The 12,500-nt window shown below is 49.0% G+C and overlaps 1 protein-coding gene across 3 annotated transcripts in view; it reads left to right on the top strand.

Annotated features, from left to right (window-relative positions):
• Nucleotides 1–12,500, top strand: part of tcf7 (transcription factor 7) — a 61,111-nt gene that overhangs the window by 26,434 nt on the left and 22,177 nt on the right. The window lies entirely within an intron of this gene.

The raw sequence follows: 12,500 nt of genomic DNA, 5'->3' as shown, positions 1-12,500 counted from the left end.
GAGGTACTTGAGACGTTAAGACTAAAACCGCCGTTCAGGCAGATGCCTTTTGTTGTGCATAGCACATCGTCGTTTTGATCGCGTGGATTCGGCAGGTAGAAGCCAAGCTGATAACAAATCACAGATCACACCTTCCGGGCCAGTTGACTGCTAGTTATCCGTTTTGATTTGGTCTTGGCCTGACGAGGTTCTTGTTTACTTGTTAACCTTTAAAAAAAAAGGGACCTTTTAGGTAATTTCTACTGTATACAGTTAATACACTGTATCCTCATATCTGAGGAAGAAACACTCCTGATTGGCTCATCCTAATATTTCTTTCATTGTAATTGCAAAGTCATTCAATGCTTTTTAATGCATTTTATTATGCATAAAATGGCATAATACTTTCATACTTTTATCTGTACATTTTACAGCCGTAACATCTGTCGTAACATTTACTGATAAAAGCGTGACAGTTTTATATCATTTGACGTCATCTGTTGTGCCATCTTGTGACAGCTGCTATGTCATGTGTATGATGGTGTTATGTCCTGTGTATGACAGTGTTATGTCATGCATATGTGGAGCAATACCTCTTCTTTTATTCAAGCTTCCGGGAAAGTTTAGCTTTCAGCGGCGTCAAAAAAAGGACAGAAACGTGACAGTGGGCTTTCGGGGGCTGCTGTTGTGGCTGGAGGGGGGGTTTAGGTGAAGGTGAGAACAACACTGGCTGTCTTTCAGCAGCGATGTTTATTCAAAATAAGTGTTCATGTGAGCTTGTAACCTGTGCTGCTACAGACCCACACCGGGGGCAGTGTTCTGTGCCTGGTAGTTTAATACTTCAGCCGTTACCAACTCCACCCATTGGACTTGATTGATAGCTTTCTTTTTACATTTCTGTATCTCTCTACCTTTACTGTCCACAGTGCAGGCCAGTGGAGGATGGGCTCCCCCTCTATAGCCGGATTCCTCCAGAGATTTCCTCCCATTCACCTTGTGCTATCTGGGGGCTCAGAGCTGATATTTCCCTTTTTTTTCTTTCCATCTGCGGTGAAATTAAAATTAGAATTGAAATGCCAATCAACAGATTTTTGTGTAGCCACAATAAGACCCGCACAGCCGTCGGGCCCTTGAGCAAGGCCCTTAACCCTGCATTGCTCCAGGGGAGGATTGTCTCCTGCTTAGTCTAATCAACTGTACGTCGCTCTGGGTAAGAGCGTCTGCCAAATGCCATTAATGTAATGTAATCTCTGCTCCAGCTTGTTGTGATTTGGGACTTGCTCCAGTCGTTGTAGGGGAGCGATCAATCGCATGTGTTTGCGGTCAGAGGGTGTGTCCTGGTTCAAATCGTGTGTACTACCCCGCGCTGCTATGGCAACACAATGTGGCAATGACAGCCATCGTGCAGGCATGGTCACTGCTGAGGTCTGCAAGACCCCCGTTAATACTCAAGGTTTTTTCTGTGGCGGTTAAGATCCTCAGCGGGGTAACGCGTGTTACAGTAAGTGTTTGTGAAGTCGGTGACGCGTGGATATTAAAGGGTCCCCCACACGATCCCGGACAGCGGCCAAGGAATGAGAAATCCCCACCGTCGCGTGAAGCAACTCGTCAGAACCGCTCTGCGAACGCATCGCTCATTTAAAGACCGTCAGCTGCTTTTCTTTACCGAAACCCAACGACAGAGCGAACGAGAACAGCATGAGCCACCGCGCCCTCCAGGCGTACGGTTTACCAACACGCACGCACCCCATTTCAGGACCCCACTTTCATACGGTTTACCAACACGCACACACGCCATGTCAGTGATATCGCTTCCTCACACCTGAGCTTCCAGCCCTGCCGTATTGGAGCCGGGCGGGGTGGTGGGGGGGTGGGGGGGTAGCGGGTGGCGGGGTGGTTAGGGCGGAGGGGGTTGGGGTAAATTGGAATGGTTGGTGGCTTCATAGCCTGTCCTGAGGTCTGTTTCTGTAAGACTCATTTATGATGACACGCTTATTGCTCAGGGAATGATTCTCCCTTGCGGCAGAACTCTCTGTTTCGTGACAATCAGATGTCTGTAAAGTCATCTCTGCTCAGAATCAGCCTAAACTACAAACCCTGCCTACGTCAGTGACTGTCAGACCTCCATAAAGGCCTGTCACCCCACAATGAGCCTAAAATACAAACCCCAGCACTGTCAGTGACAGTCATCTAAACTACAAACCCCAGCAGCGTCAGTGACCATCCTCTAAACTACAAACCCCAGCAGCGTCAGTGACCATCCTCTAAACTACAAACCCCAGCAGCATCAGTGACAGTCACCTAAACTACAAACCCCAGCAGCATCAGTGACAGTCACCTAAACTACAAACCCCAGCAGCATCAGTGACAGTCACCTAAACTACAAACCCCAGCAGCATCAGTGACAGTCACCTAAACTACAAACCCCAGCAGCATCAGTGACAGTCACCTAAACTACAAACCCCAGCAGCATCAGTGACAGTCACCTAAACTACAAACCCCAGCAGCATCAGTGACAGTCACATAAACTACAAACCCCAGCAGCATCAGTGACAGTCACCTAAACTACAAACCCCAGCAGCATCAGTGACAGTCACCTAAACTACAAACCCCAGCAGCATCCGTGTGTTAGCAGGGTGAACGGGGCTATGTGCTTCTGAATCCTTCTTAGCTCCATAAGCCTTTTCAGCGCTCACCAAATGCTCATGGTATTCCATCTGAGCTATTTCACACCTTCTCCCTTGAGTTGAATCCTGTTAAATAATGTATTGTTTACTTGTAGTTTCAATCAATTGTGTCTTGGTTAATACGCTGCAGATGCATACGCCGTCGCGTTTTGTATCACAAACGTACCCTTGCGGCGACTCCATCAGTTACAAAATGGCCACCGGGCCACTTTGAGGGATGTAAATGAGCTGAGGCTAGTCCTCATTTGACATTGGCCAGGAGCTTTTTTTTTCTCTTCCTGTTAGATTTAGGAGTTGTTTGATCGACTTTGCCTTTCGCTGTGTAAACATGGGGCCGGGGGGGGGCAGGGGGGGGCAGGGGGGGGGCGGGGGGGGTTACCCTGCGCTCGCGTGCGTTCGGGGGGGGCGTCCCACTGCCAGACGTGTCACACCACTGCACAGAAGCGTTGGCCGTTGCCGTGGATACGTTTCCCGCACGGCGCGGATTCCAGCGCAGGCCCCCCCGTGCCCTAACGCCCCCCTCCCGGACAGCCGTAACCATGGGAACGGCATGGCCGGCCCCTGATTGGGCGGGGTGTGGGGGGCTCAGCAGGGGGGCAGTCCTCGCGTGTCGGGGGCATCTCTGCCGGTATCGCCCCAGCCAGAGGGGCAAATTAATCAAACAGAATAAATTATCACATGAAAGCAGTGCACTTCTCCCTGCTGCATGAACTATGTTCACACTTTACTTTCATCACATGGACCTGCACTCTCTTCAGTAAATATGTATGTTAGGCACGCGCACACACACACACACACAGACTCACACACACACACAGACTCAGACACACACACACACACACACAGACTCACACACACACACACACACACAGACTCAGACACACACACACACACACACAGACTCACAGACCCAGAAACACACACACACACACACACACACACAGACTCAGACACACACACACACACACACAGACTCACACACACACACGCACACACACACACACACAGACTCACACACACACACACACACACACACACACACACACACACACAGACTCAGACACACACACACACACACACACAGACTCACAGACTCAGAAACACACACACACACACAGACTCACAGACTCACAGACTCAGAAACACACAGACACACACACACAGACTCACACACACACACACACACACAGACTCACACACACACACACACACACACAGACTCAGACACACACACACACACACACAGACTCAGAAACACACACACACACAGACTCAGACACACACACACACACACACACACAGAGACTCAGACACACACACTCACACACACACAGACTCAGACACACACACACACACACACACACACGTTTACTTTCATGGAAAATGGTCAGCAGTGCTTTGACTTATTGTGTTTTTACTGATTTAACTGTAACAGTGTCATAATAAGATAATAACACTGAGCAGATTATTTAAGTGACAGCAGCATTCTCCTGTCTGGGGCAGTTTCTGTGTCCTTGGGGGGGTGGGGGCGGGGGCAGATAGACCCTTCAGCCCACTCCTTTTCCCCAGGGAGAGGGGCACCTGATACCTGAACACTTGACCAGGTAAAGGTGTGCCTGTGATTGGCAGGTGTCTGGCCTGCTGTATGAGGTCACCATCACATAAACCTCATACAACAGAGTGTGTGTGTGTGGGGGGGGGGGTTTTAGAGCATAATTACCATCAGATGAGTGAGCAACGAAAAGTTGAAACGACTTGCATGAGTATCCACAAATACACCGAGGGCCTGAAAACCTTGCCCCTCCCTCAGGAGCTTCAAAGGGTCAAAGGGTAACCTCTTTCACCTTTAACCCTTTGGAGAGCAGTTTTTCTGGAATGTTCTTCTCTTTTTTTTATTTTTATTTTTTATTCTATGTCAGTGTTCTAGAGCTCCACTGCTTTTGGTCACCAGTAGCGGCTGTGACATCAGCATTAGAATGTTCAGTTGAGGACATTCTACCGACGTGATTGTGACCTCACACCTTAAAGGGTTAAGTGCTTTCCCATGTTTCATTGAGCAGTGGAGGGAGTACTTGTGGAATTCGGGGTTAAGTGTTGTGTTGGTGTTCTGGCTCAAGTGTTGGTGCTTCTGTGTGAATACACGGCCTTGTCTTTCACCGCTGACACCCGGTCCAGGCGGTCTGGGCCAATGAGGGCAGCTCATGCACCATAGAGAGGCTGATGTGAGCCAATCTTTTCCATGGTTGACAGTAGGCCTGATGGCAAATTTCTTTAAAATATAGTCTGACAAACTACGGTAAAAATCGTCCATTATCATTAAAATATCTTCCTTTGGCTAATCTTTATTGAGTATTTGATTTATTTATGTATTTATTTTGGTTGGATGATTTTATCATCGTCTAGTTAACGCGCTGAAATATGTGCTCGTGGACCGCTAGAATCAGAAGAGAAAGAAAATGTGTAAAACGGGTATTTGTACAGACTTCCCCCACTGTCTGTCACTCCCCCAGTGAACTCCCTGTCTGTGCGGTGACTCAGGTCTGTGGTCGGTTCTGACAGAAAAACACAGTAAACCGAACTAAACATTCACAGACAGAGGGCGGCTCTTTTCTGACGTCTGTAGTAAACAATGACGATAACGTTGGTTGCCCGGTTCCAGAAAGCCGTGGCCCTATACTTTAGCAGCTTAACCTCAGGACAAATAAAAGACACATTTGTCATACTCCGCACAATCTAAGGACGACCATTTCCTCTGCTTCGCTCATATAAAAAAGTCTTACTGTACGCACCATGTTTCCTGTGACTGAATAAGCACCCAGTAAATAAAGTCATTAAAACTAAATGTGCTTAGCCGTACATAGTCAGTATAGCTGGACTGTGTAATCACCGTTAACCCTTTGAAGACCATGTTTTTTGGAATGTTGTCTTTTTCCAACATTCTAAGTCAGCGATGCAACATTCTAAAACTGTGATGCAGCACAAAACAGGAGCAGGATTATTATTTTTGATACATGGTTAGCGGCCCTGCGATGGTCTGATCAGGATAAGCTGGTTAAGATAATGGATGGATGGATGGATGGATGGATGGATGGATGGATGGATGGTTAGCGCTTAATTGTCAGAGTTCTTTCTGGCTGTGGATCTGACATTAGTTTCTGGTAACAGCCCGAGTTGTACCTGGATCTGGTTCTGGTTTTGGTTCTGGCTCCTGTCCCAAGGACGTTGAAAAGGATCTGATCATTGGAACCGTCTTGGCGATGGTCAGTTTTCTTGTAGATGTTTCATGAAGGATCAACGAGGAGGCCAAACATGAGTGATCCATTTTTAATCCGTAGACATGCGGCAGCACGCCTGCAATCCCTGGCCCGAGTCAATTTCCATGAAAATAAGGTCCGTGTTTGAGAACCTCTGCGGTAAAGGTCGATGACAGGACCTCGCGAATGTCAAAGCAGGGCCCTTCGTCCCACGAAGCTGAGTGTGGTCTGCAAGGAGAAGGTCAACGAATAGCGTAACATTCAGAAGGTTCATTATATGCTGACAATGCTAACATGAGCCCTGCCAGGAGACTCATCCTTGTTCCTGAAGACGTCTTTCTCGGCTAGCTGTGCAGGTGTTGTGTTGTTGTGGTACGGGCACGCAAGCTTTGATGGCTTTAGTTCAGGATGTGGCAACGTGATCTGCTCAGGGACTACAGGTGAAGATGAGCTCACTGGTTAACTCCACTGAGTGCAAGCTGAAATGTTGATTAGTGTGCGTTGTTCCAGTCAAACAAACACTGAAATATCAAATGTGTCATTGTTTTGCATTCAAATCTACGCTCGATTGATCTTACCTGGTGCGCTTGAACCAACCGAGAGGCCCAGGAGGCGGGATTTGCACTTTGAGAGTATTTCATTGGACCAGGATACTATTATGGATTTGAGCCAGGTCTGCGAAAAAACGAACAAATGAATGAATAAATAAATAAATAAATAAATAAATGTGTCATTGCTGCAGCAGCCATGTACAGGGTGAGGCTGGGAGTTGGTGTTGAATCCAGGATAGCGTCACATTACTGGTAATTAGCTGGCGCTTTTATCCAAAGCGACTTACAGTTGATTAGACTAAGCAGGGGACAAGCCTCCCCTGGAGCAACGCAGGGTTAAGGGCCTTGCTCAAGGGCCCAACGGCTGTGCGGATCCTATCGTGGCTACACCGGGATTAGAACCACCGACCTGCCGGGTCCCAGTCATTTGTACTTTAGCCACAAGGCTACAGCCTCCTGTTAGCAGAAGTCGGCCATTTTGTTCACGGTACAGCGATCGGGTACTTCCTGTGTGCGACGGAACATGCGCCTGCTACCGACGGTTGCCGTGGCAGCCGCTAGTCGCCGCCCGATCTCTGGCAGAACGGCGTTAAGAGCACAACTGGCGCAGAGTGTCGAAGATGAACCCTCTGAGAGAGCCAGGGCTCTCCGACAGACAGGTCGCCCCGGGCTGTGTGTCTGCCCGGGAGATTAACACAGGTCTCCCCAGGCTGTGTGTCTGCCCGGGAGAGTAACACAGGTCTCCCCGGGCTGTGTGTCTGCCCGGGAGAGTAACACAGGTCTCCCCAGGCTGTGTGTCTGCCCGGGAGATTAACACAGGTCTCCCCAGGCTGTGTGTCTGCCCGGGAGATTAACACAGGTCTCCCCAGGCTGTGTGTCTGCCCGGGAGAGTAACACAGGTCTCCCCAGGCTGTGTGTCTGCCCGGGAGATTAACACAGGTCTCCCCAGGCTGTGTGTCTGCCCGGGAGAGTAACACAGGTCTCCCCAGGCTGTGTGTCTGCCCGGGAGATTAACACAGGTCTCCCCAGGCTGTGTGTCTGCCCGGGAGAGTAACACAGGTCTCCCCAGGATGTGTGTCTGCCCGGGAGATTAACACAGGTCTCCCCGGGCTGTGTGTCTGCCCGGGAGAGTAACACAGGTCTGCCCAGGTTCCTCCTCCTCTGGCCACATGAGCGCTAGGAGTTTTGTTTATCTCAAAGCAAAAACAGCAGTGGCTGCCCTTTAGATAACACGTAAATGAAAGCCATTCAAAGACCTGATTGTTTGTAATCATGGGTGATCTTAGGCCACTTATCCCCAGCCCTGGAGGAAATATTGAGGCTCAGTGATATAGAGTAATCCATACTGGGTCCATGGTGTGTTCACTACTAGATCTATGGTATGCATCAAACAGATTTCCCCCTTGGGGTTCAATAAAACGCATGTGGATCTATCTATATAGATAGCCAGTACTGGTCTCAATACTGTGGTTCATGTTTTTGTGTAATCGGTGTGGTAGATGAGCTGTGACTGGTCAGCTGAATGTGAAGGATGAGCTGTGACTGGTCAGCTGAGTTTGACCTGTGGTTCACACAGTCAGTGTTTCCACTGGGAAGTGAGTACCGATGGACTGTTATTCACTTTGTGAAACGGGATGTGTACAGGAGTTTCTGTGGGTATTAATGTGTGTGTGTGTGTGTGTGTGTGTGTGTGTGTATGTAGGTGTGTGTGTGTGTGTGTGTGTGTGAGTGTGTGTGTGAGCGTGTGTTTGTGTGTGTGTTTGTGTGAGTGTGTGTGTGAGCGTGTGTTTGTGTGAGCGTGTGTGAGTGAGAGTGTGAGAGTGTGTGTGTGAACATGTTCCTGACTCTGTGTGTGTGTGTGTGTGTGTGTGTGTGTGTGTGTGTGTGTGTGTGTGGTAGAGCAGCACTCCTTCAGAACCATCTCTCTCTTTCTCCTCTTTGATCTTCCTGCCATTTAATAAAGACTCTTAGTGGCCTGGAGAGAGAAGGAGAGGAGACACTTTGGGATGACCGCGCCCCTTTTCCCACCCAGAGACCCCCTCCCCCTCCAGTTGTCCCATCTCACCTCCATAAGTGCCCGCTTGGCCCAGACCCTGTCTTTCATATCTCAGACCTTTTTTTTTTTCTTTTCTTTTTTTTTTTTTCCCCTCCTTCCTTCTGGGTTTTTTATTTTTGTGGCTTCTGACAGAGAATCCAGATCTGATTTGCATTAATTTCATTATGAATAATGAAACTCAGAAATGTGGCATTTAGACTCTCTTAACAAGGTGAGCTATTTCTCATTTTGGCCAAAATTTGTAGGTCTCTGAAATAATGTGCAAGCGGAAACCCGAAGCCAAAGAGCGACACTTTCGCTATGATTGGCTTTTTGCCGTTTTTAATGTTTTCTTGGCGTCGATTGGAAATTTATCTCGAGAGTCGAGGGACAACTGAATTTGAGGGGATCTTTTAGAAATTTTTTATGGTGTTTTTTTCCCCCCTCTGTTTCCGGCAAGGGGAAGAACAGGGTTTGCGTTTTGCTGTTCTAAGAGGCAAACCTCAGAGTCACACGTTCCCTGCGGTGCTCTATCTCCTTCGTAAAAGGAGGTCAGTAAATATCAGCACGTGGAGACCTGACCTTTCTCCAGCACAAGAAGCCAACGTGCCCATCAAAGATTAGCTGCATTTTAAAGATTATCATGCCTCTCTGGTTAGGTTTGTTTTCTTTCATGATGTATAATGATTTTTTTTTTCTTTTCTCAGAGTCGAGAGTTTTGGTGTTGTTGTTCTATCCTTGGGCAGGGAGTTTGTTTTGATTCTTTTGGTTTTGTGTTTGTTTCATGAGCGTATTGTTCTGATGGCCACAAAGAATGGGAAGTGTTCTTCTATGGTATTCATGACATTTGCGGCAGACACATTTCTCAGAATTATTAGTAAATATTTCCACCTTGTATTTGTTGGAGAATATAAATAATAGCATCATCATTTCAGCAGTTTATGTATATCTGTGACTGTCTTGGTGGGAACTTTTTTGTTTCATGCCATACATTGCGGGCAAAACCGTGTATTAATTTCGCACACTCTGTACTTTACATGATGTTCTGCAAGTTATTTCAAACATAACTTTTATAGAATACAGTCTAACTCTATTTCTACCAGGGGCGGCTTCAGGTGAAGTAGTCGACATACAAGAAATTAAATGACGTTAAGAAAGTAAAGTGTCAGAAATAAAGAAACGGAAGGTTGATTGTTAATGCCGGACAGAGAGCCTCAGCGTGACGGACGCTAACGCAGCTCCGGTGAGGCGAGAGGGTCTCGCTCCGTCCCCAGAGCTCATGGGATTTACAGCCCAATCTGAGGCGCTCCAGGGCGGTGACCTCTGGCAGGGGTCAGGGGTCAGGGGTCAGGGGGAGGGCTGTCCGTTAGCCTGTGCTCAGATGACGGACACACCAGCCCGTCTCACTGCTGTCCCCAGAGGCCCCGCCCCCTCCGTCTTCCCACCAATCACAGGCTGCCGCGCCCGCCGTTGTGTGGTTGGGTGGGGTGGGGTGGGGTGGGGTGGGGCGAGAGAGGGGGTTCAAAGCAGCGTTTTTCTTTTTTTTTTTCTGTAAACATGTCTGCATTGTTATGTCTGCTGGCGCTTTGATGTTCCCCCGAAACCTCCAGCTAAGCGCCGCTCCTTCTCCTGACCTGGGATGTTTCCGGAATCATTTCCAGATTGCGCTCCCGGATTGGCTCGGAGGCTGCGGTGCGATGGGGGACAGGACGTGGGCGCTGATTGGGCCCCGGCGTCCCGTGTGCGGGGGGTTTGGTGGGCCCCGTGCATCCAGGGTAGAGGTGTGTGGGGGGGGATTGGGGGGTTTGGTGGGCCATGTGCATCCAGGGTAGAGGTGTGTGGGGGGGGTTGGGGGTTTGGTTGGCCACGTGCATCCAGGGTAGAGGTGAACTGACAGTGGAAATTCAGCGTCTCTTGGTTTCGGTCGAGCAGGAAGTGGGCCAAACTCTCACTTACGGTAACAGCCGGCACAGTCATACTGAGCGCGCTCAGAATGCCTTTCACCCCACTGCTTCTTCTTTCTTTTCTTTTCTCGTCTTCCTGCAACCAAAAAAGTGGCTGATCAAAGGAAACCTGAAAGCAAGCAGGTAATTCTGAAAGTGATGGTGACGCCCCCCCCCCCCCCCCCCCCCCCCCCCCACCTGAAGTAGGCAGGGATTGGTAAACTTAAATCTCGCCCCTCATCAAACCCAATCCCCCCCTCCCCCCCCCCCAGGGTCGGTCCTCCTGGTCTGCGTCTTGGAGTGTGGGCAGCGTTTGAGTGTCGTCTGACGCATGCAGGGGATCCCACAGACTGATGCTGAAACCACAGAGGCAGAGGGAGGCGGGCAGCCGCAGGGCGTTTGCGCTCTCCTGGGCTTACAGGACAGGGAGACGGAGAGGGGCACCCCCACACCCCCCTGTCTGTCACTGAGGCTGCGCCCCCATATCGGGGCCATGCGGGAGGCCATTTTGTGGACGGACCTGGCTCTCCGGGATGGAGCGTGGCACTCATGGATGTTGACTGGGCTGACTGTGTGGTTTCATTTAGGGTGAAATGTTGATCGAATAGAGCTTTGCGTAAAATTTCTACGTTTGTAAAATGCATATAATAAAAATGTTGAGATTGATCAACATTTTAGTAGAGAGTAGAGTGCTCCTTTGCTTGTGCGTGCAAGCGTGTGTGTGCGCGTGTGTGTGTGTGTGTGTGTGTGTGTGTGTGTGCGCGTGTTTGTGATTCCCTCTCCCCAAAGTGAATCTGAAAGGATTTTTAAAATCTTTTGCGTGAAATACATCTTTACCATCAAAACTAAAAACAGGTTTTGAAGGTTTTCTTCCACCGCTGGCTTTTATGTCGCCATCAAGATGGCCGCCGAATTACCCCGCCTTGTCCTTTACACCGGAACAGAGTGAGACAATCGACTAAATATGCCTAACATGACAACGATGAAATGGGAGATTAAAGACCATATACTCAAAGCCCTGGCGTGTTCTAAAGAGCAGCTCTCATTTCCGCTACAGAACAGCTACTTGCGCCGGGAAAACCAAAGAATACATTAGAAGTAAAGTGTTTCATCTCCATACGAAATGAAGCGCGGGGGGGTAAGTGGTCAAGGCCTGGTCCCCGGGCCGGTGAGCTCAGGCTATCGCTAATTTCCCCCCGTCTTTCAAATCCCGTTAACTCTTTTATCTGACGCTACATTCTTGTTCAAACGGACGCGGGATAAAAGCGAATAACAATATGCTAATAGATTTCCTTTTAGAGCAGATTAGATTTAAGGCGCGGCGTGGTCGGCGCGTTCTCCGTATACCTTAAAAGCTCCGATATCTAATTGCAGTTTGTCTTTGATCCCCGTACCTATTAAAAATCTGGCCCAAGTTAGAAGAAAGTGCAAGGCCTACACACACCTGTTCTGTGTGTGTGTGTGTGTGTGTGTGTCTTTCAAAGCTACACAAACATAATTACCTAGTTTTGAGGGGGGGGGTGGGTGGGATGGGGTAATTAAAGGGAGTTTGGTAATTATACCGTCAGTGAGCGTCCTCTTTCAGTGCCTGCACGTCTGTAAAGGAACATGCACTTGCTGAACCACTTCAAGGCCCGCTGATCGCTTTTAGGAAGGGAAAGACGTCAGCGAACATTACACCGAGTCCTGCAGCTATAATTTTGGAAGGAAATGGCAAATAAAGCTTGCCGCTCGAAGCCGAGTTTATCTTCCTGGAGGGTCTCTCCCTTCGTTCGTTCTCTCTTTCTTTCTTCTCTCTTTCCGTCGTGGTGAAATGTTCTGTTCCTCTGCCGTGTCTGCTTGGATGTAGAAGGGGCCTCGTGTTGCTCAGGTCCCGTCTGTGCTCCACAGTTTGGGTTGTGGGGGGGGGGGGGGGGGTTGTCTGAGATGTGGCTTAGTTTGTGTAAAAGTCTCCCAACAGCCTAAATAATGGCATTGTTTCCCTTAGCAACAGGGTGAAGCGTAGGTCTTGCTGGAAGGTGGCAGAAATGTTCTGGGCGGTTGTGTTGACG

The sequence above is a fragment of the Conger conger genome, chromosome 7 (genome assembly GCF_963514075.1).
Source record: "Conger conger chromosome 7, fConCon1.1, whole genome shotgun sequence".
NCBI lineage: Eukaryota > Metazoa > Chordata > Actinopteri > Anguilliformes > Congridae > Conger > Conger conger.
This window is presented reverse-complemented; position numbering and strand designations above follow the sequence as displayed.